Source organism: Thermobia domestica, chromosome 11 (assembly GCF_964235325.1).
Source record: "Thermobia domestica chromosome 11, izTheDome1.hap1.1, whole genome shotgun sequence".
NCBI classification, from domain to species: Eukaryota; Metazoa; Arthropoda; class Insecta; order Zygentoma; family Lepismatidae; genus Thermobia; species Thermobia domestica.
Window position 1 is genome coordinate 249,543,359 of NC_137464.1, and position 25,032 is coordinate 249,568,390.

Here is a 25,032-nt window from a genome sequence, read left to right on the forward strand (position 1 = left end):
GGAGAGTATCGGTGCAACAAATCAGGCACAATTCAACACTACCCGCACTAGAAAGGTCTCCTAGTGGACAATCCGTCGGAACATGCGTGCCCTCGGGTATGGACGCCGACGCTCTACACGGATGCCACTGCTAACTCCGCGTCATTGGACACTCGGGCGTGTACTTGCCATCAATTACCGCGAATGAACACTACATTGGCATAACATCCCCATGCCGTAAGCGTTTGTGGACCACTGATGGGCAGATAGCGACATTTCGCTAAAAATTGTCGGCTCCGCAACGACGATCCGCGGTGGCCCCACTTCCATTTTGAAAACCACCAGCGGCAGAGACGCGAAGGAACGCCAATGAACCACAAAATTACTTCCACAAAATAAGTGAAATTGCCTGTATACGTAATTTGTTTACATTAAGGTGTTTGAAAAAAATAAAAAAGTAAAAAGAAGTATCCCAGACTGGGCGCGAATCACCAACTCATGATTATTAGCTTCGTATTCTACTGACTTCGCTACGGAGGCGACGAAGCAAACATCGCTTGTAGAGGGATAAATCGTTGAAGTCGTTCTAAATTGGCTAGTCAGGGTGCTCCTTTGACCGTGTATATTCGATGATAACCGTTTGGATTCAGATAAAATGCATTCGCTGTGTAATTTTTGAACAAAATGACACGCGAGTTCTCTTATATTCACTTTCTAATGATCTGTGACAGTTGCCATCTAAATGAAAACAATTATACGTACTCATCTCAAGATTTTTCCCTTAATGATGTAGAGCCAAGGGTTACTTTTGAGCTCACTTTAGGAACAATTCGTCAGGGAAAAAAAACATATAATAATAACCGTATGCACATGACTGGCGATAGTTCGTGTTGGTCCCTTCGCGATTCTCCGCGATGAATCGAAGGAGCGCAGACCAAAATGAAGTCCTCGTTGCTGCGCGATGGTAACTTCAACACCCCTAGATATCCGTTTCGACTCGACGAAACCATGCCACTAGTGGCACAGTAGCGGCAATCCTTCGACGCGTCGCTATATCGATGATCGATATTTACCGACAAGTGGGCCACTATTGGTAGACGACGTTTACGACATAGGGATCACATGGTCTGACGAGTATGGTATCACTGTGCCGATGAGAAGCACTGTGTGGGACACAGACCGCATGAAGTGTTAGATCCTGCATGCCAAGAGGGCTTGATGCAGGGCGGCGGGATATCGGTCGTAGCGTGGGGCGAATTTTTGTAACGTGGAGTGGATCCTCAGATTGTTCAAAAAGACACGTTGGCTGATCCGCGGTATGGTCAGCTGCTCGGAGACCATGTCCACGCGTTTGTGACCTTTCACCACCCTAACGATATTGCGACTTTTCAACCGGTCAATTCGCCGCCACATCGCTCCAATGACATCTGTGAATGGTCCGAGAGCACGCAAGGGAGATTCAATGACTGAGCTGGCCATTCTGGAAACCTGATATGAACTCCATCTGGGATACCGTTGAACTCAGCCTCCGTGCATTGGATCTTCGAGGCACGAACACGCCGCTATTGACTGCCGCTCTGCAGATTGTGTTCTGTCAACTGCCTCCGGAAGTGTATCAAGGACCTGCAGATTCAGTTCCACGCAATATCGCTGCGTTTCGCAAGGTGAGAGGGGATCCAACCAGATAATAAGGTGGGTATCCCATAAGTTTTGCTAAATCTGTGTAATTGCAGCACTAATTGTTTGTGGCTAAAAACCGAAAACCGGTTTTGTATCCACCACTACTGAAAACGAAAGCAATGATTCGGATCACACTTACACAGGATGTACTTGAACCTGAACCTACAAAGTGGGGATGATGTGTATATATTTCCTGAAAGCTTGGGTCAGGGTAAGATCAAAATCGGTTACCAAAATTGGGGAGGTCTCAAGCATTTCGCTTGAGAGCGGCACGTTACTCATTTTTATTAACACCTTTAAGCGTGTCTTAACAGTCCGTTGCAACCCCGAAAAATCTGAAGCGGTGAGACAAATATGAAAACAGAAAAACACGTCTTTCATCATTTCAAAAGTATAATGATTTAAATAAAAAATATTCCAGGTTCCCTCACAGGGTCCCAGACGGGGTCAAACTCAAAATGTTGAAATAAGCTTACGTTACGTGAAAGAAGAGGAAACAAGTCTCGACTCTTGATGCAAAAGTCTATTGTTGCCACTCCTATTAATCTGAAACGGTGAGACAGGTGTAAAAAAAAAAAAAAAAAAAAAACCTAGAATATATCAAAGGAAAATAGTAATATCCCAGTTTCAACTGCAGGATCCCAGACGGGATCCAACTCAAAAGTTTCAAGTGCCAAGGGGGATAAATAAGCACATCATGTGAAAGCTCGTGTTAAATGATACAGAATTGGACATTGGACAAGTCTCGACTGTCGAAAAGCATTGCAAAAAGCAAGTCATTTCGTTTGATACATTCTAGTTTTTGTTTTGTTTTTGCACCTGTCTCACCGCTTCAGATTAATAGGAGTGGCAATAGACTTTTTCATCAAGAGTCGAGACTTGTTTTCTCTTCCTTCACTTAACATAAGCTTTCATACGATACTCAACTTGAACCCCTTTCCATTTCAACATTCTGAGTTGGACCTCGTCTGGGACCCTGCGAGGGACCCTGGAACATTTTGTTACTTTGAATCATTATACTTTTGAAATAATGACATATCCGTATTTTTGTTTCTACACCTATTCCACCGTTTCAGGTTCATACAAATGGCCATAGACTTCGCAATAAAGATTGTGTTGATAATTTGACCCACCGCTATTTTGCACAAGTTTATCGTAGAGTCGCGACTTGATTTATCTTCTTTTATTTAACACTAACTTCCATACGATATGCAAGTTGATCTTCCTTTCCATTTAAAAAATTTGAGTTGGACCCCATCTGGGACCCTGCGGGGGATCCTGGGAGAATTTATTTTACTTTGATACGTTATACTTTTGAAATGATGAAAGAGATATTTTTCTGTTTTCATATTTGTCTCACCGTTTCAGATTTTTCGGGGTTGCAACGGACTTTAAGACACGCTTAAAGGTGTTAATGAAAATGAGAACCGTGCTGCCCCCAAGCGGAATGCTTGAGACCTCCCCAATTTTGGTAACCGGTTTTGATCTTACCTTGACCCAAGCTTTCAGGAGATATATACTGTACATCACCCCCACTTTGTGGGTTCAGGTTCAAGTACATTCCGTGTTAGTCCACAACCACGAATTCAATTATTATCAGTATAGTACTCTTGTATCACTATTGGTAAAGTATAATTCTCATTCAGATATAATATTGATAGACAAATGTACTTCGAGTATTTGTATCTATTTTTGAGTATCGCTAATACGATAAAGTACTTGTTTCTTATCTGAAATAAATAAAGTACAATACCATTGCCTGAACAGAGAGAGAGAGAGAAAAAAAAAAGCACACACAAACATGGTAGGGAATTCCATTGTTTGGAAATGTTAGTCACGTCACATCAGCTCTGTCGCTGTATACAGAAGCACTACCTCACGCCACAGACCTCCTGAGAGGCGAAGACGAAATGGGACAAAACTCGAAACGCTGTACCATACATTATTCTTCTCGAATAGCTCGCAGGGGACAAACAATTGTTATATTTTCTTCTTTTTCTCCCATAGGACATATAGTCATTCTTTGTCCAAAAATACAAGAGATCGATTCTATGCACTGCTGCTTGAAGCTTGGAATTCAAGAAAGCATTTAGAGCTCCACAATATAGGTTATAGCATGTACTGTCCTCCAGAAAAGCAAGACATACGATCTAAACATGTTTGTACAGATGCCAGCTAAAGTCAATGCCCTTTTCACAGTTTTTTTTCTTTTTTGGAAATCTAGGAACGAATGGAGATATCTCACTACCAGAGCTAGATTTAGATTTGGTGGGGCGCTAAGCTATTGAAGATAATGGGGCCCTTTATGTGTCCAAATGAACGTAGATGAACGTCATACAGAAATGAAGAAACTACTGATATTTTAAAAATTTAACTAGCAGAAAGGGACCTATTACTTACATCATAGGACTTACAGAACACGAAGCACTGTTGCTATATGTAGATTTTATCTTATTTACTGTTTCTCTTATATTTTCTAAATGTAAATCCAGTTTTTTCCTTTATTTTTGGGGGTCCCTAAGGGAGTAGCGCCTTAAGCTATAGCTTGTTTAGCTTATACGCAAATCCGCCACTGCTCACCACCGTTTAATATAACTTAACCCTGGAATACACACACACACACACAAAACACTAACGTGAATACGCACAACATGCAGTCGTAGAGAAACTATGTTGAAAATTTAAGTAGTGTTTCTTTCTTACATAAAACAATGTAATAGGCAGCATTTCATTTCGATATTGAATTGAAATGTTACCAGGAGGCTAAACAAGCATGGCAAAAGCCACAAATGCGTTTGATGCAAAAATGGGCGTAAACTCGCTTACGCCCTTATTACATCAAACTCCTCAATTATACGCACCGATACCGACATGCATTCACTCAGGTGCGCCAAATTCCCTAATCTTCATCTTGTACACCTGAAGATTATGTATTTGGCGCACCTGTATGAACGCATTTCGGCATCGGTGCGTGAAATTGTCCCAGTAATGTTGCAGCACATGTTCAGGTACATCGCAGAGAGATGGCATCTTTGCTTGGATACGAAGGGCGGCCATGTCAAACTGTTGTGATATCGTTGATTTACGGTGTCTTCTTTGATATTATAAACAATTCATTTGAATTCAAGTTCTCCCTCCCATAAATTGTTAGGGACTTCTCGAATACCCTGTATATTTTGAGGAAGCAGCTATTTTTGTATGCCAAAAAGGATAGTTTTACGTTACTTGACCTACATTATTACACTACAATATGCCTGAGAGGTTGGCGTTGTCATCAGAAAGGGGTTAGCCCCATCGAACGCTGTCATTGTTGAAGGTCCAAAAAGTTTGACAAACACTGCTATAAAGAATTATGGACAGAGGAGAATAAAAATACATTAAAAAAAAAAGAAGAGAAAAAAATCGTGAGATACTTCTTTAAAAAGGACAATATCATACCCTGAAATCGTAAGATGTGGTTCTCGTGTATCTAACATTGCACACAGCTGCAAGTAATGTACTACATTTGTCGATTTTCGACTGATGGAATGGCTGGAGACTGCAGAGAGCACAAATCGAGTCACGACGCTTTAGATCGGTCGGCGTCATCTCATCTCATCTCGGTCCATCGAGTACCTCCTCCCTCCTCTCACTTAGCTTCCAGAGAGAATGGGAGATGAACCATGGCTGGCTCTGATGGATGGCCCTCCATAGAATCCTCTCATTTTTTTCTTTCTTTCTTCGCGAGATAGAGAATCCCCTGCTCCTCATATTCGTCGGGCAGCCAGTGGAAAATATACTAGTTGCGCTCAAGCTGCAACTCATCCTTCGCTGTTCCAATATATATATATATATATATATATATATATATATATATATATATATATATATATATATATATATATATATATATATATATATATATATATATATATATGGTCAGCACATTCATATAAAAAACATTTCCTCTGCAAAAGGTTGTACGTATAGAAAAGAATAATCATCATAAGAATTCCTACAGATAAAACGGGTATCTCAAGAAGTGCACATTCTCTTCATTTTCTCTTGTCCTGTCCGATTATTCTTCCGAAATACAGGTTCTAACACATTTACCTTAACGTAGAGCTTGGTGTAGCTATTAAGTTCGTTGGGCAGGAGGAACTTCATTGGTTAATTTGAAGTTGAGCATTCTTTTCAGCTCTGAGGCTGTATGAGACATGGTCCTACAGCTTAATGTGGGATCCAACCTACATGAGCTCCCACCTGGACTTAAATCGCAAGCAAGCAGGAGAGAATTTTTTCCTCTGTCAATGAAACTTGTATTATATACAGAACTAACAGAATGCTCGTTCTTCGCACGGGGAGAATACGTTTCATTTTGAACATAAAGGACACAAAATTGTCATCAATCAACTTAAGGACCCCCCCCCAAACTATGAATTTAACACTAATATCGATCATTTTCAATTATTTTTACATGTGACCATCCCTCCTTAGGAGTACTAATAGGGGCTGAATGTGGATTTAAACGGCATTGAAAGTGTCACTTTTTTGTCTCAGCGACCCCGGAAATTATGGATTCGACACTAATATCGCTCATTTTTGATCATTTTTATACAGGTAAGAAACTATTTGAACAAACTTCGGGAGTTGATTCCCGACAGCGAAACCAGCAAAACAGATCTGTGGAACTTTGGTTAGTAAGGAATAGTTTCAGTGATGTAAGATGCCGAAAGAGTGGGAAAATGAAATTCAGAGGGCTGTAATTAAAAAAAAAAAAAACAAAAAAAAAACCGCAGAATAGAGAGTGCGGTTTAAAACCTGACGCTCGAAGTCATACCTGCTCGATTGAAAAATTTGTTTCAAACCTCCGCAAGATGTGTGCGAGGTATTTCCCAAAGGAACTTAGAGATTCCCTATAATCTGGCAAGTAATTCCTATGTTCCTTTGGGAAATCCCTCACACACATCTTGCGGAGGTTTGAAACACATTTTTCAATCGAGCAGGTATGACTTCGAGCGTCAGGTTTTAAACCGGACTCTATATTTTGCGTTTTTTTTTTTTTTAATTACAGCCCTCTGAAGTTTATTTTCCCACTCTTTCGGCACCTTATATCGCCGAAACTATCCCTCACTGACCAAAGTTCCACAGGACTTTTTTGCTTGTTTCGGTGTCGGGAATCAGCTCCCGAAGTTTATTGAAATAGTTTCTTAACATCCTGATCTCTCCTTCCCTCAAGTTGCGGGGCTGAATTTGGATTTAAACGGCATCGGAAGTATCACTGTTTACCTCATCGACACCGAAAACTACGGATTCGACACTAATATTGGTCATTTTCTATCGTTTATATGTGCATCCCCTCCCCCTCCCCTAAGTTGAACCGTCAAAGAGAAATGATGAAAACCATCCCAGACCCGAACCTCATCTATGTTGAAAATTTGACCGAGATCGGTCGGGTGGTTCAAGAGTTATGTTACAAACATAGTCACTTTCATTTTTTTTTAATGTCTCCCCTTCCCTCACCTATATTTTTTATAGATAGAAAGGTAGATTTTATTTACCTGTGAAGCAAAAATGCATACGGGAAATAGGAAATTAATGAAAGTGAATGCTCATGAAAGAGCCGATGAAATAAAAAAAATGAAGGAAACTGGTAAACCTCGAGAAAACTCTCGCACGTGACGTTGTCCACCACAACTCACATGGCCTAACTCATGCACTATAGAGATAAGTGCTCTACTATTGAACCATTGTGACCGACCCCTCTCCCCCCATAAACTCAATGATGATTTTGCTAAGTGGTCTCGCAACTCAGAAATGAAACAATTTATACCTACATATCTCCACGTAGTTTCTCAATTTTTTTTTTTTTTTTTTTTTTTTTTTTTTATCAGAAACCTTCCAAACGCTGTCACGGAAATGGTGCATCATACTGTGTATGGGTCTCAGCCCTACTTCAGTAGCGTTCCGTCAGTGGTGGATTTAGCCCGGGGCCGGGGGGGACCTAGGCCCCCAGTTTTTTGAGTGACAAGAATAATTGAAAACTCTTATTTATACACTTTTGAAAGTTTATACTAAACGTTGCCTTTTGTTCTTTATTGGACATTTCTAGGATAACATTAATAGTGATGAGTTGTATATTTATATTCAGCATACATATAAAGCGCAATGTCTTGTGACTAATCTGTTAAGCTACTGTATCTGTAAATCCCTACAACTTATTAGTTGCTAATTCGTACTTCATATGTCTAACTGTAACTGGTGGAAGAAACGATTCATTTTTTATTCATATTTCCTGTTAACGAAGTGCGCAAACGGATACCGAATTAAAATGATTAGTGTAAACTCATGATTATACCAGGAACGCAAATTAGCAACAAAATTTTACTAGCCAAGAAAAAAGCTACTAACCGACATCCCATTATAGAAATCATTTACTTACTTTCGGTATGATATTAAATAGTCGCCCGCACGGATGGACCACTCGCCCACGATGTGATATACCTATCACAACCTGGGTTCTTGCTGACCCCCCCCCCAGTTAAAAACCTTCAAGATCCGCCACTGCGTTCCGTTCAGGTAATGATAGGATAAAACCTATAAAGTAAATAAAATTTGTTTTACGAGCAACATTTTGTAACACAGCTTAATAGCATAACAACCAGGAAAAACTTTACAAGTTACGTTCTGGATACGATGATAATGATAATGGGTAAAAGGGTGGATGCGGGAGATTTGGAATCTTCATATATGATCCAAGGGCATACTTAACGTGTGGCTGTACTTTGACCTTGATCTGCTCATATGACTCAAGGTTAAACATGGCGCGCTGAACGTTTTCGGAAGACTACACCAACGAAACTATGTACCATTAACATCGAATGAATTGAGAGAACATACAATGCCATGAAGCACTATTATAAATCATCATCACGTGTGCTCTCTCCTTGTAACATGGAAGCCCAGATAACGATGATGATGGCTCCTATTCTATACTAAATCGTGGTGGACATATTATTTCCTCTAAATTTCCGATGATAGCGTAACAGGAAAATGTAACTGCTTCGAAGTGCTGTGTCATAATTCTTTCCCCATCCTTCTGAGTCTTCCATCCTGACAACATAAATATCTCGTAAGATTGGTACACGAACGTGACTTTAAAGGAATATGAAGCGTTCACAGTCCAGTGATTGTGTTTGTTGATCAAACTATGAACCGCGTCTCATTTCCTCAAAAATAGCATCAATTTGATGTTAGAGCGAGCGAGAGAGAGAGAGCAATGCAATCAACCTCATTTAAGGGGGCAGACTACTAAATATTTTTGAAAAATTAATATTTTTTTTCTTTTGTCCGTTTTTCGTAAGTGGAAAGAGCTAATGAAATGTAACTAACCACAATAATAGATAATGTTATTCTACACCCGAAAATACGAATCGGAAGAATTTTCAGTGTTGCCATCCATAGAAATTACACTTTGACCAGAATTTGAATTACTCAAATATCTAGGTTATGAAAGCGACTAGGAAAATGAACCCAACGGTAATTGATGACTTATCATGCTGTCTATGTTCCTTGTTTACTACTTTTTAAAATAATATTTGTATTTATTTTGTAATAACTTATTTATTTTGTAATAATTTATGTAAGTTTTATAAACAAAATACAAATATTATTTAAAAAGTAGTAAACAAGGAACATAGACAGCACGATAAGTCATCAATTACCGTTGAGTTCATTTTTCTAGTCGCTTTCATAATCTAGATTTTTGAGTAATTCAAATTCTGGTCACACTCTAATTTCTATGGATGGCAACACTGAAAATTCTTCCGATTCGTATTTTCGGGTACAGAATAACATCCATTATTGTGGTTACTTACATTTTATTACCTCTTTCCACTTACGAAAAACGGACAAAAGAAAAAAAATATTAGTTTTTCAAAAAACTTTAGTAGTCTGCCCCCTTAACTTCAAACGAATATAATTTCCTTTGGTATATGTTGCATATTAGTCGGTGTTGTTGTTTCTGGACTCGGATTAGGACTAAAATTCTAAATTGTACCATTCAACTAGCAATTGAGAAGGTATTTAAATCAAGAGGGTAGCAAACTCGACTCTAGGACGCCATAAATATCAGCTGCTCACACGTAACCTCACTAACAGCTATCTGGCCGACCATAGTCCACTCGTGCCATTAAGGCGTTATTGATCCGACAAATCAACGCCATATATCAATTGTGTTATTTCTTCTAGAGCCGTTCTATTTCAAGTGTGCCTCTGCTGGTGCTGCTGTCGATCTGTGTTTTCTCGTACCTCTGTTCAAAGAGGGACAAGTTGCTGCGCCCGAGATCTTTCAGTTGTTAAGTGCAGAAGCGTTGCCATTCCAAGTAGTCTACAATCAGACAAATTAGCAAAACATCCGAAGTCATTCACTTCTTTTTCCTAAGCAAAGGGAAGGTTTCCTCCGTAACAGGGTTGCGGGGATGCGTCCGAAGGATGTTTCACATTTTTTCCGAGGGCACACTTGAAATAGAAAGGCTTTTAGCTTTAGTTATGCACTGAGAAACCAAACAGACTAACAAACAAACAAAAAGAAGTGTAATTATCTAATTGTACAGTTGATTTTGAGTTTAACGTCCCGTTCAGCAACGAAGATATATGAGACGTGGACCTACTGATTAACGTGGAATCGAACCCGAGACTCCCACGCCAAAGGCGCGAACGCTAACCGCTTAGCCACGAAGGAGCTCTAATTGTACACTATATTGTCACTACATTGACAACCATTTTACGTATTACTCCATAAACGATTTTAGTTCAAACTACCCAACATGAACCAATTCACAAACTCCCTTATAAACTGTTTTGCTCACTTGGACTAAAATTTATTCGTTAATTTAACTTATTTCTTTTCTTTCTTTCTTTCTTTTTTTTTTTTTAAGTGTGGCTCTGATCAGTATTATCTTCCTGCAAGTTGTTTCTCCTTTCAATGTTTTATCTTTTTCTCTTAAAAGAAAAAAAATATGATTCGTAGACTCAATCAAAATTATTCATCTGTTAGTTTTCTGGTGACGTTGTAAACTCGGGAACAGTCTTTCAATTAAATTTATAACAAAAAAAAAAAAAAAAAAAAAAAACAAGACCTTAACAATTTTTTATTATCTGTCCACCTAATGAGTAATTCCTGGTGACGCCCCTGTAAATCACTAAGCAATGTGTCAGAAAATGACGGTGTAACAGACAGTAGAGAGAAAGCAAATACTACTTTCCGTAAAACTGTATACATAAAAATAAAAAATACTACGTACTAGGCAACACTGCTTGATATTTTCTTCCTTCCAAAGCTCATTTCCGTCCGTTCAGCGTCTCTCGTGGGCGTACGGTTGTCATGACAACGCAACGGATCACATCTCTTTCCTTCTCTCTCTCTCTTTTAAAAAAGATAGCTACAGGGCGGAGGTATAGTTCAAATAGAAAATAGCATATATCTATGAGGTAGATGTATGGATGGACAGACTCTACCCATTTTCCTTTTGTGGGTTAGCTCATACTATACTGTTGATAATTCAAACTTCATAGAAAGATTCTACTGTTTAACATAATGTAACATAGGTTTTAACTTCACGCACAGTTCATACATAAGAGAACGACAAAAAATGCCATAAAATTGGTGAGCTATACACTATGTAAAATACCTATAATGCAGTAGCATCGCCAGAAATTTAGCTCGATGGGGGAGAAACAGGAGGACATCGATTTAAAACACTTCTCAAACCTTTTTCAAGTGAGAACCACTTTTATTAGTCAGAATATTCAACAGACTATACTAATTTTGTCTCCTTCGAAAGCATATTTAGTATTTTTAAATTTTTTAAGCATATGCGAATATATCTTTTTAAAAATAAAATTAATTAAAATATCATTAAATCTATATTAAGAAGAAAATGCATGATATATATATATATATATATATATATATATATATATATATATATATATATATATATATATAATCGAAAAGTATCAAGAATATTTGATAATAACATACGTATGTGAACTATTAGAAATGTCTTGATGTTCCTGATTTACATTTAAGCTCACTCTTAGGCAAGAAGAAGCATGTCAGCTGGCCCGGGAATTGACAGGAATAACGCTAAAGGCGTTACTCTTCGCTGTTTATTCCACTCATTTCTTTATTCTCAAATTGCATGAATCTTATTCTCTCCGTGCACGTTTGCTGGCCTGGGCTCTTCTTTTATTTATATCACACATTCCTTCACTTTCAAGTACTTATCATAAACTTTATTCTCCCTGCGCGAAGAATGGGCATTTCAAATAGTAAATAAATAATTTAAATTTCCATTGCTATCGAAAATGCTATACAAAATATGTAAATTTAAATTTGTTTCGAAAATTGTTATGCAAAAACCAAACCAAAAAGAAAAACGCTTATACTGTATATATAAACTAGGGATGGCCGGACCCGTTACTGGTGGAACCGGGTTTGGGTTTTGAACGGATCCGGTTCTAGAAGATCCGGTTCCGAAACGTTTTTGAATCCAGGTCTAGAACCGGTTCTGAAAACGGATCTCCAAGAACCGGTTCCGCCGGAATCGGAATTTTGTGGCCATCCTTACGCTAAACCCCAGCTGCTGACAGGCTGTGAACAGTCAACAGTGTGTTAGATGAAATGTTGGAAGCAACAGGCAGGTGCCCAGCCCAGGCAGCGGCCGTTTGTCTCATTTGGCTAAACAAACTGGGTAACTAGCAAATTCATTGGCTAAACAGCAAACTGGCAAACTCATTTGGGTAAACACCCACTGCTGGACCGAATTTTTTTTTTCTGGGGGCTACAAGCTGGTCTGGACGGGGAGAGCACAATAGCGCATGGTTCTCTGAATTTTGTGCCTCCTTTACGGATCTTTTAGGGGCTTTTGGATCCAGATCTGTTCCTAAAGTCCGGTTCCGGAACTGGGTTTTCGGATCCAGGTCTAGAAACGATTCCTAAGATCCGGTTCTGTAGTCGGGTTTTCGGATCCAGGTCTAGAACCGGTTCCTAAGATCTGGTTCTGGAACTAGTTCCTAAGATCCGCTTCTGGAACCGGGTTTTCGGATCCAGGTCTGGAACCGATTCCTAAGATCCGGTTTCGCCGGAACCGGAACTTTGTGGCCATTCCAAATATAAACGGGTAGGCTATATGAACTAATACGTCAATAGTAATTAGCTTTTTCACTAAATGCTGTTACGTTACAGTGTAAATTACATTTTGCTTCAAAATACATTTATTTTCTGTAAGTTGACTACTTTTCAATGGAACCGATGATGACCAACATAGACATTTCGTTGTAGTGTGAATGATATAATTAGGACGTAATACTTTTCTACTAGTCCAAATAACCTTCTCTAAACTAAACGTTATTTGAATAAAAACAATAAAGAAATTACTGCACTTTAAAAAAATCTTTTAAAAACTTGAAAAAAATACCGCGTTTTTTGTTTAAGAAAAATACCCTTAATACACTATAGTAATCGCGAGGACTCATGAAGCTTGACCTAGATTTACCAATTCCACTACCCAACAGAACGGGAGGGTGAGTCCCGGTCATCAACCCTTCCCCTTATGATTTTTTTTGCCAGTGTCGCGTCCTGTGCTATATGGAGAATATTTCCTGAGGATGTAGTCTTATCAGACTGCCGCTAAGTTTCGTTTTGTTGTTATTGTTGTTGTCTTTATTCTATATTTTTGCTATTATTATTGTTACAATTTAATTCGAATAATTGTTAGTGTTTGTGTTATAGTTCTTTAAGTGAGTTCATTTTCGAGCATTTGTCATTTCCTCTAAATTTGGCAACGTTATTGGTGAACTTCCGCTATTTCACGTTTTCTCAAGTGTGCGTTTTGTGCGTGCAGCTCCATGAATTGTCCCGAATTATTCCGATTCATCACACGTGAGGGAAAGCAGTTCTATGATTGGTGTACAGCCCAGGCTTCACGACTCGTTGCGGTCACTGTAGTTGCGAGGGATGATGTCCAAGGTGGTGATGACCTACCAAACTCAGGGCAAAACCACATCAGCGAAGGAACAATGGTCGAAAGAAAACCATTAGTGACAGGTCCCGGCGAGCTTTAGAGCGGATTGTAGGTCATTTAACCGACGTGCATTTGCAGTGCAAGTAATGAAGGAATTCACGCAGCATCTCCCACAGCGTGTGCCGACACAATTCGCCGCGAGTTACATGATATTGACATACGGGATCGGGTTTCATAGACGAAACCGCTGATAAAGTACCACAACGTTTTAGCATGATGGCAAGGTACTGCGAACTTGCAACATGGAGTGGATGACTGGAAACATGTAATATGATTGGATGAGCCTAGTTTACTTAATTTCAAACAACTTGCCGTGTTTATGTGTAGCGGACCACCAAAGAAGCGTATGATCCATATGGTATCCGTTCAACCGTTAAACACAGCGGCGACTCTGTAATACAGTGCACCGTAATATGCTAGATATCATTGGATCTTGTATTGTAGCGTCACTGTACATCATTATGTCGCCATTTTTGGGGACCATGTGCATCGTATGGTTAGGTGTTGTTTCCGAGTAATGACACCATCTCCCAGCATGATAATGCGCCTATTCCCACACCTGGAGTTATTGCGGTACGGTTTGAGGATCGTCAGGGCGAAGTTGAATATCTTCCTAGGTCCGCTCAATCCCAAGACCTAAGCATAATTGATCATCTGTAATTCGATCATCCGTGTTGTTTGCCACGATTTTCCCACAGTATTTGCATTCCGATTTTATCAGAGCTCATTATCGTGAAGATTCACATACATATGGAGTAAAAAGAGGGGTTGCCAGGTAACTCTGTGTTTGATCGCCTGGAACAAGTGATAAGTATTGTCGCATTTGGAACGAGAGAGATCTCATTAGACTTGCTGCTGAAATAGAACATTAAGCCTTTCTGCTGAACGGGGCACAACTCAAATCAACTTCAATTCGTACATACTCCAATTTGTTTCAAGAAGGCTACGAAGAGATTGCCCCACCAATATATTTTAATATTTGTAATAATCTTTGTGGGCTTGAAAATAGCCAAGTAACAATACAAAAGTCACCCAGTTTTTGTATTACCAATAGACTAAATTTCCTTTCTCTCACAAAAGTCGTTTAAAAGATTGCTAAATACATGTATTTAAATCTAAATTTGTTTAATTTAATCTCTAGTAAAGTTATGAAATATTAAAAGAAAAAATATTTTTTATTAGGCCCCCTCTCGAAGGTCCAGGTCCCCATTTGTCGGGATTGCTACTCCCTACTTGGGTAGTCCTGATGACATACCTAGCTTCAATGCTGGCTACACATTCGAACACACACAAATTGTTCGTCATATCAATTTTCAAAATGCATTTGGTGAGTTTCTATAAGCACACAAATGACTATCTCGAGTGCTTGGACTCAAATAAATGTGTGTGGTGTTAACAGCCGATAGTGCGGTAACCCTATAACGTGCTTAGGACCGTTTGTATTGTATGTATTCTGTTTATAAATATAATAGATCTGATTGTTATTTATTTATTTATTTATTTTTATTTATTTAACAATCACCAGATACAGATCAGAGGCCATTTTACACTGGATATCCAACAACAATGGAAAGGATTTGGGAAGATATCGGCCAGGGCCTGTTTAGTAGGTACCATCCCGGCAATTGCCTGGTAGGACTGAGGGAAACACTGGAAAACCTCAGTCAGAATGGTCGGCAGCGAGATTCGAACCCTCGACCTCCCGAATGCGAAGCCAACGCTCTACCACGTAACCTTCAACTTATGAGTCGATTTTGTATAAATCTTCATCATTATAATATAAGATAAATCAGAAAGAACAATGCCGTGGCAAACAACACCAAAATCGAGTCGTGGCAAACAACACGTAATCTAAATATTCACCTCCATCTTCCCTCAAGCAACTAAGTAACGTGCTGCACACGGAATGGTATAATATCCTACTTGCCAATATTCACGTCCATTAAGATTCCATTTCAGGTCGTATCAGATCTCCTGAGATCGAAAGGTGGTCCAACGCCATATTAATCTGATAAGCTGTACTTTTGCTTAGGTATTTCTATTAATTTTGATAATTGTACTATTCTCTCAAATGCATATTGTGTTCTAAAAATCTATGTGTGTAGTTGGGACCGTCATACAGATTAACAATGAGATTAGTACTACATTAATAATGATATGTGTACAATTGCGACGGCACATACTCAAGAGTGTAATAGTTGTCTATCATAACTTCCTGCTTGTTTCAGTCATAAACAGTGCTATAGGAGAAATAATGGCGAATTTCAGTTTTACATCTCATGGTGCTTCTGACAAAAACAGCGCTTTTGGATGAGAATGAGCGTATTTCTAGTGGTAATTATACACAGAACACGAGGCACAGTCAGAAGATAATTTGAGGGTACACATATAATCGCATACACTTTACGAACAACCTCCTCATGATCAGAAAGTCGGAATGATGTGGGCCAAAAGCCGTCAACAATGTAAAGGATTTTTCTTTTTCTTTTGATACTGTATATGGGAGCATACTACAACCGTTCAGTAAGCATTTCACTTAGGATAAAATTACAGGTGTTTGTTTCCAGCAGGACGGGCCACGGCGCATGCCGCCTAGGACTTCATCGAATTATTATTCGACGATGTTTTGGGAAATTACGTTATCCATCGTGGCATTTGGCCTGCACGATCCTCTTATCTCACTCTACTGAACTTTTATCTGTAAGATTATCTCAAGAAACGTGTTTATGAGCAGGCCTAATCTACACCGCAATACAGCGCATCACAATTTAAGCCTTCAACAATGTCTCCAGGAACATGCAGCATCGTGCCCAGAGTTCACCAGTCCAGACTTACTTGCAAGTCGAAGGTCATAATTAGACTTCGGAATTTTAGGCACCAAAAAGTTTAATTTTAGGCGCCTAAAATAGGTACTAAAAATAGGAAAATAGGCGCTAAAAATTAAAAATAGGCTCTAAAAATAATAGTATAAATTATTACATACCCCTTTTTATTAACATCTTTTGTTTTCAGTGAATCAGGTGATTCATTCAGTACACAACTTGCTCATTCGTAATTTTGGAAACAGTAAATTACCAACAGTTTCTCAAAGTTTTCGACTGTCAATCTCTCTCTTTTGTCTGTAAGGATCATCTTTGCTGCCGAAAACGATCTTTCCACTGAGACAGATGTTACAGGAGCATACTTAAATTTCGATACATTTTTCATTTCCACTTCGTCGGGGATGGTTTCATCCTCTCCCATCAAAACTTTCCCTATACGAGCCAACACAAGAAATCCCTCATTCTTCTTCACTACACTTTCCCACTTACACTGCACTTTTTCCCCAACTTTCCCCGTAGCACTTTGGATTTTCTTTTCGGCTTCGTTAACTACTGACACCTGTTCACTAAGTGGCTTTCCCGTAGCTTCCAACTTAGTGATCGTCGTAGGTAAGAATGAAAAATTTGACTTGATATATACAAGATCTCTTTTGAGAATGGGATCTTTGAAAAGTTCCTTCAAAACTGAAACACTTGCAATGTTTTCCACACCAGGAAGTTCGCCAACAACACCAGCAATAGCGTCCAAGTTCTCTGCGTAATACAAAGCTGCTTCAAGCCATGTTCCCCAGCGCGTTAGGACAGGTTGTGGAGGAAGAGAAATGCCAGGCAGTTTTTCTTTAAAGACAGCGATTCTCGATGGGGCTTTGCAAAAAGTTTTTTTCATGTTAGAAATGAGGGCATTGACTTGAGGAAATTCGTTCCTGATTGTTTCAGAAATTCTATGAAAAGCATGTGCTACACAGGTAACATGGATGAGGTTGGGGTAGAAAGGTTTTAGGTTCTTAAACGCAGCAATCATGTAAGAAGCTGCATCTGTGCAAAGAAGAAGAATTTTAGAATCATCCACACCACTAGGATACAGAAGTTGCAAACTTTTGTTCACGGTGTAAGCAATTGTCTGGGCACTCACTTTCTTAATTTCCTTGCTACTTAACAAGTGAGGAGTTGAAGGTCCATCTTCATCAAGTTTTCCTACAACAACATTCACTATGTATCTATTGCATGCATCAGTAGTCTCATCGACGCCTACCCAAATGCTGGAATCGCCAATATCCTTTCTGATTGTATCAAGTGTATTGTTGTATTCAGAATCCAAACACGTTTTCCTGAGTGTTGACTCACACGGTATCGATTGCTGGCACCACTTCTGTAAAAACTGTCGGAATGTTTCATTTTGAAGTGTGTTCCATGGGATGTTGGCAGCGACAAGGGCTCTAGCAAGATCCGCATTAAATGTGTTCGCAGTTCCAGATTCAGATCCAGATCCAGAAGGCTGAGTTAACTGTGTCTGTTTCTGTTGTTTCTTCGCTTTAGATTTGGCAAGATGTCCAGCACCATCAATGTGTTGCTTTAAGTGGCACTTCTTTTCCTGAGAAACCTTAAAAAAAAAAAAAAAAAAACGCTTAGAAATATATTTTCAAATGCTTCTTACAAAACTAGTGAAGATGGTGGCGTTTTAACTTTAATTTCGGTTTCAAATTCTCTAATTTTCTTCGTGTACATTGCGACTAGTATTTTCAAACGGGTCAGTTCGGGTCAGCTTATTGTTGGACACCCTCAGTAACGGGTCGGGTCAGGTCAGCCTAACTCGGGTCACGAGTCTGGTATCGTTAGACCAACTCAGTTCACCAGTCGGGTCGGGTCAAACTATCTCGGGTGACCCGACTCGACCGGTGAACTGAGTTGGTCTAACGCTACCCGACCCGTGACCCGAGTTAGGCTGACCTGACCCGACCCGTTACTCGAGGGTGTCCAACCAAAAGTCGACCCGAACTGACCCGATTGAGAGCACTAATTGCGACAACTACCATCACTGTTTGCTTGCCTTTCTGGTCGTAATGTGCTTTTTTTTTTTTTTTTTAATCGGTGAACGTTACATTATTGATTTAAAGTTGACAAAAAGGCAAACTTGTTGGTCTACCTCGTTAAAGACCAATATACCCCAGTCCCATTTCGAATCAGAACAGATCAAATAAAAGACTAATCGATGAGCATTTTACTTCAGAATAATCCCCAATTTACAGACAGAAGCAATAAAATTGTATATCAATATCTGAGAAATAATATTTAATTTTAAGCACTGTAACTAATTTAATTTTAAGCACTATATTTTATTTAATTTCGAATGCTGACACACTCCAACTTGGCAAAAATTAAAACATAATTTGGCAATATTTTGTTTGAGATTTGGATGCCAAAATAATTGCATGAAAAATTTCAAAATATCGTCCCTTTAAAATTTTCTTTAAAACTGTAATTTACAAAATTTTTAACTGATTTGAACCAAATTTTCCCCAAAATATGATTAAAATGTTTCAGTGTGAAAATCAGTGACCTGTCAAAAATTTAAAATAAGGGCCGTTTTAAAATTTCAAAAATTCAAAATTTTTGCAACTATCAACTGACAGAAACCAAAGTTAGAACGAAAATAAAGTATTAGCAATGCCTTAGTTGAGCGTGAACATCAGCATGATACAATAAATAAAATTGGCGTTTTTTAATTTTTTTTTTTTTGGAAATTAGTTGTCTCTTGCGGCCCTGCGACAAAAGGTGTATGGATATTCTTCATCAGGAGAGAGAGAGAGAGAGAGCAATCGATTAGAATTCCTTTTTTTTTTTTTTTTTTGGCTTTGGGGAGAGAACATCAGAGACAAATTCTTCCTTTCTTAAGATCTGTCCTAAAATAAAATTATCCGCAATTGTAATTCTTGTTAGACGAGTGTCAGACTGTTCTTTTCTTGCCCCTGTGTGGAATTTATTTGTCTGTAACTATGGATGGAAATCAATAGCATCTTAAGACAATAGACAGTAGCACCTCGAGCAAAATTGATAAATAAAAAAACAAAGAGACAAACAAGTTTCTGCTTCGTAAAACAAGTTCTGAGACAATCTATGAACCTCAAACGCCGTTATTTAACTATTAACAGATCTTTTCTTTCTTTTTCGAGAAAAATAACAAAAAAAAAAAAAAAAAAATGGCCTTTAAACATTTTTCCTATCTTTTATGCTTTTCAAGATATTGACATTTCTAGTTTTTCTTTCAAACTGAAATCCTCGTTTTTAGATATTTTCGGGATGAAAGGATATATCCAGTTTCCTTAACTTTTTAAAGATAATCAATATTGGCATTGCACATTTCTTCTTTCAAACTTTTGGAACTGTTGGCATTTAAAAAAAATTGAATCCCGCCTTTCTTAACTTCTTTCGTATTTTTTTTTTTTTCTTTTGAAAAACGAGATAGCAAAAATATGTTTTCTTAAGCTCCTGAAACTGTCGAGTAATTGCTGGCATTAAACATTTTTCTCCGAAAAGAGGACCCCTTTTGGAGTTACTGACACAATATGTCAACTTTAACTTACATTGTTTTTAACCTTTACCGCTTTTTTTCGGGGGGGGGGGGGAGTCCTTCGGAAAGAACCGAGAATGCCATGTCCGCTTTTCTCAAGATCCCCGAGAATCCCTAAAACTGTTGAATGTGTAAGTCTAGACACTTTCTTCCATTAGCACTTTCAAAACCATCGTTCATATATTTCATTTAAGCAGGCTGCTAGAAGTCTTTACATTTTAAAGATTTTCCTGTGTTACAGGATTATTTTTATGTTTTTTCTTAACTGATCTAAATTCCATGTAAATTAGATTTTCACGAGTTCAGCAGCTCAGTAACGTTGTCTCTTAAAATAGTTAACCTCCCATTGATAAAGGTTTTACTTTAGCTAGCTATACAGAAACAAGGAGGGGGGGGGGTGTACAATTGATTTAATTAAATTTATAAATTCTGTAAATAAAAATAGCTTTTCTTACCTGCTTGCTGCACAATGGACAAAAGATTATTCTTCCATCGTATGTTAGATCTGGAAATTCTTGCAACCACTGGCGAATCAAGGTACTTTTTGAAGACTTCTCCTTTGGCATTGTTGCGTATGATACAAAACTTCTTTTTAAGAATCCTCAAGATCTGTGACTGGGCTGTAAGCCGTTGAGTCCAATTGTTCATGCGTTGTAGAGACGATGTATCGTTCTTGAACTACGTGTTTAAGATAAATCACTGCACTGACCCGAAAATGATACATGGATGGATACTCCAGTCAACTGAACCGCGTCACTTCATGAATCGTTTCTGTTCGTGGACTTTGGTTTTTCCCAAATATTGAAAGCGAAGACCCGAAGAGATTCTTGCTTCAATAGAGCTGTGTGTTGATTTGTGAATGTGTGTGTGTAAACTATTGTCCAAATTCCAGAGAGCTGAACGGATCACAGAAGAGCTGAAGTGAGCCGCTACAGAAGAGAAAAGGTGGAATAGTTCCAAGAATGCAGAACGGCAGGGAGGGGAATATTGGTTACTGCGATATGCACTTAGCAATAGCTTTGGTTTTGCCCCTGGGGAAAGAGAGACAGACAGAAAGAGATAGAGATCTTTCAGTACAGTGTCTGCAGGATGCAAAGGGATGGTTTGTCTTTGTCTTTCACAAATGGGCTTGACCTTGAGCAGAAATAGCTCAACTTTTAGAAACAATTTTTTACATACAACCACCCTCTGCGTTTCACTTCTTCATACGAGTTAGACTAAAATTAGCCTCGACAAACACACTCACTCTGCCTTCAGATTTGTCAATTAAATTTCACTCAACACTAAAAAAAAGTTTATTTAAAAAATACAGGAATTTTGTATTTTTTGCAGTTTTAGGCATTTTTAGGCCAAAACGGCCAAAATAGGCGCTAAACTCCATTTTAGGCATTTTTAGGGCACTTATAAAGTGTTTTAATAGGCTTAATTCCTCATGATTCGTAAAGATCCGAAGTATTTTTTACTTCCTATAAAGGGAACAAAATAGGCATTTGCCTTAAAATCCGAAGTCTAGTCATAATCTAATACCCACATCTTTCACGTATCACGATATGTAGGAGGGGCCGCGGTGGGTCAGGGGTAGAGCTTCACCTCTGGTGTATGGTGTCCCTGGTTCGATCCCAGCTCGCGCCAAGTAAACTTTGTGGTGGACAAACACCGTGTACGTGTGTTTCCTCGGGGTTCTCCCGCTTCCTACCACTTTCTTCATTCCATCATTTTATTCATTTCTCATCATCACCATCGGCATAACGGTAGGAGGTAAAACTATGCACGCCGACTACGTGGATGCTCTGGGGCTCCGGCACCCACCCACCCCCAAAAAATTCTGCGCACCCACAGGATTTTTAGTTTCGACCCGGGTTTGAATCCGATTCTCTTGCGTTTAAGTCAACCGTGTTACCGACTGAGCTAGGACAGCTCCAACTTATAGTACCGGTATATTTTACTTTATCATAGCACAGCTCTTTATGACAGTGTTCATGAAAGATTTTAACTCAAAATAAATCAATCAAATATCGAGACTTCCTTGAAAACTTAGAGGCTAACACGTCCAGCCATTGGTATGCAACCACATAAATTTTGGAAAGCTGGCGCCGTTGCGTAAAACTCAAAGGTTTTTTTTTTTTTTTTTTTAACGATATGTAGGTACTGAATTGCTGGATATGGAATTCTGTATTTACCGAATTCCATATTTTAGAACAGTCTCTGTGCAGTGACATGACCAAATAGCTGTGGCTGCAAATCGGGGTTATTGTGATCTAAGGACTGGTTAGTTAGAAGCTATGGAACCGAGGCTATATGAGACATGGACACACAGTTTAACGCAGCAGTCAAACCACATGAGTTCCACCGGAAATCGAACCCAGATCTCACGTGATGGCGAATATAGTGAAATGAAAAACGTAGAGGAAAAAAGCTTGTATTTAAAGAGAACAATATGTGAAACTGTAACCGGACACCTAGATACTAGAATACCCAATACGGTACTACTAAAAAATGCAGAGAATATTACACTTTGTATATGGACTTTACTTGAAATAGAATTTCGAAATACAGCTGGGCCGTAAGTCATTTGTTGACACTAGCAGTTATTCAGTTATCAATTGACTAGCGTAGTAGTAGCTGACTGACGTAAACAGTACGTTATGATGTAGTATGTGAATAATACGCTCTAATAGTACAACTTGTAGTAATTTCTTAATTTCATAGTTGAAAAAAATTAAATGCATTTTTTGTGTAGTGACTTATGACCTACCCTGTATTTAATGCTATATTTTATAATAGTAAGAAATAGACATAAAAGAAAATTAATTGGGCATTTAGGTTGGTAATTGACTGGTTCGGTTACAAAGATGTTAAAGCTGTTTCTACCATTCCCCTTTCCGTAAGGAACTCGTTTTTCTCTCCATAACGGATTTTATAAGTGCGTGTTCTACTGATAATATTAATCAATCTATTACAATCAGGACGTTCCTACTGACTCAACACAAAATCCACGTATTCATTAATAAGAGTGGTTGGATAGTACAATTTGTCGATGAACCAAACTCGTCTAGCAAGTTAAATACATTTCTTTTTCTTTTTCCACTCTTTCTTGCTCGTTTTCGGAATCGTTGCCTTTTACCTTATAATTCACTCACATAACCTGAAACTAATGATTAAGGTTAGTATTTTGATGGTTCTGTATTTCTTTGATCAATAATAGAAACGTTGCTCACTGCGATATACAGGGTGTTCAGAAAGTCTCTTGTGAGAGTGAATTCGATTAAATCCTTTCGAAAACAAAGAAATAAACACAATGCAAGATCTGACGTAACAACAGGTTCAAAGTCATCTAGTCGATTGGATTGTAGAAAAAAACTCCACGCAACACGGCAACAAAGCAGGTTGCAAACCTTCGCATAAAATATTTCTCTTTGTGACTTTAAATATGGCAGGAATCAGATGTATACTTTCCGAACACCCTATAATTTTGTTTCATTAAAAATTGAGTGATTTATGTGTAGAGGACGCTCAAAGAAGCGTCGCGTTTTTGTCGTCGTATTTTTTTGCATTATTTTATTTTACCAATTTCTGTATACCTATAGTTTTTTTTTTTTTTTTTTACATTTTTTGCATATTTGCGTGGATTTTTGGTAATTATTTATTATTTTAACTGCATATTTTCTAAACGTTCACGGGATTTTTGTAAAAAATGAAACAATATACAATATTCTGTAAGTTAAGTCCACTTCAGTAAAGAAAAACAACATATCCATTTTTTCTCTTCGATTCTACATTACTGAGAATTGCAATTGTTATATGAATCACATCTCTCCTTCCTCTTCCACTTGGTGGATTTTTCTAGATCATGTGTGAGTCATAGATTAACGTTCAGGCAGCCATTTTTGTACAGAGTGTAGCTTTGTTATACAAAAATACCTTAAGTACTATAAGAAGTACATTATCTTAAATAAGAAGAATCACCTTAAAAGTCTTGTAAATTCACGTCGTAAAAAGTATCCGACGTTCTTTGTTTTGGGGAAAACTATATGGCATAGATTGGCCAAATTTTGCGTCATAGAAGAGAGGTTCGTGGTGTCTTTAGCCTGCAGATGGCGTTACTTTCATTTACATTTGCATCTTCTGTTCTTGGGTTCCCTTCCGTGCTCTCAGCGCGGCCAAAACGGTAAAGATATGGGTGTACGGATAAGACACGAGAACGAAGTCACAATGAACTTCATGGATAATAGCCAAGGCCTGACAAAGATCGTCAGGTACGTACTAAAATCAAATCAATATTGATTGATTCTGGTTGCGTACAGGAAGGACGTACAGATACAACAGACTTCTCTTTAGATATTTTGCGTCATCTACGTGATGTTCATTGTCCGAAATGACCAGATCTGTGACTTCAAAGCCTCGAAGACTGCAGCTGGATAATCATTCCATGCATGCAGCTCATGTGGTTGGTCTTTTCACCATAGCACATTTCGATGCTTCGTTAAGGGGGCATACTACTAAATATTTTTCAAAAGCTAACATTTTTTCTTTTGCCATTTTTTCGTAAGTGAAAAGAGATAATGAAATGTAACTTACCTCAATAATAGATTCTACAAACGAAAATACTAATCGGAAGAATTTTCAGTGTTGTCATCCATAGAAATTACAGTGTGACCAGAATTTGAATTACCAAAAAATCTAGGTTATGGCAGCGACTAGAAAAATGAACTCAACGGAAATTGATGACTTATCATGCTGTCTGTGTTCCTTGTTAACTACTTTTTAAATAATGTTTGTATTTATTTTGTAATAAAGAGTACAAAATAAATAATTTTTAATAAACAGTAGAATTAAAATACAAATATTATTTAAAAAGTAGTTAACAAGGAACACAGGCAGCATGATAAGTTATCAATTGCCGTTGAGTTCATTT

At 38.3% G+C, this 25,032-nt stretch overlaps 1 protein-coding gene across 2 annotated transcripts in view; it reads right to left on the reverse strand.

Annotated features, from left to right (window-relative positions):
• LOC145664906 (uncharacterized) overlaps nt 1-25,032 on the reverse strand; it is a 331,547-nt gene that overhangs the window by 243,843 nt on the left and 62,672 nt on the right. The gene's annotated exons all lie outside the window — the stretch shown is intronic.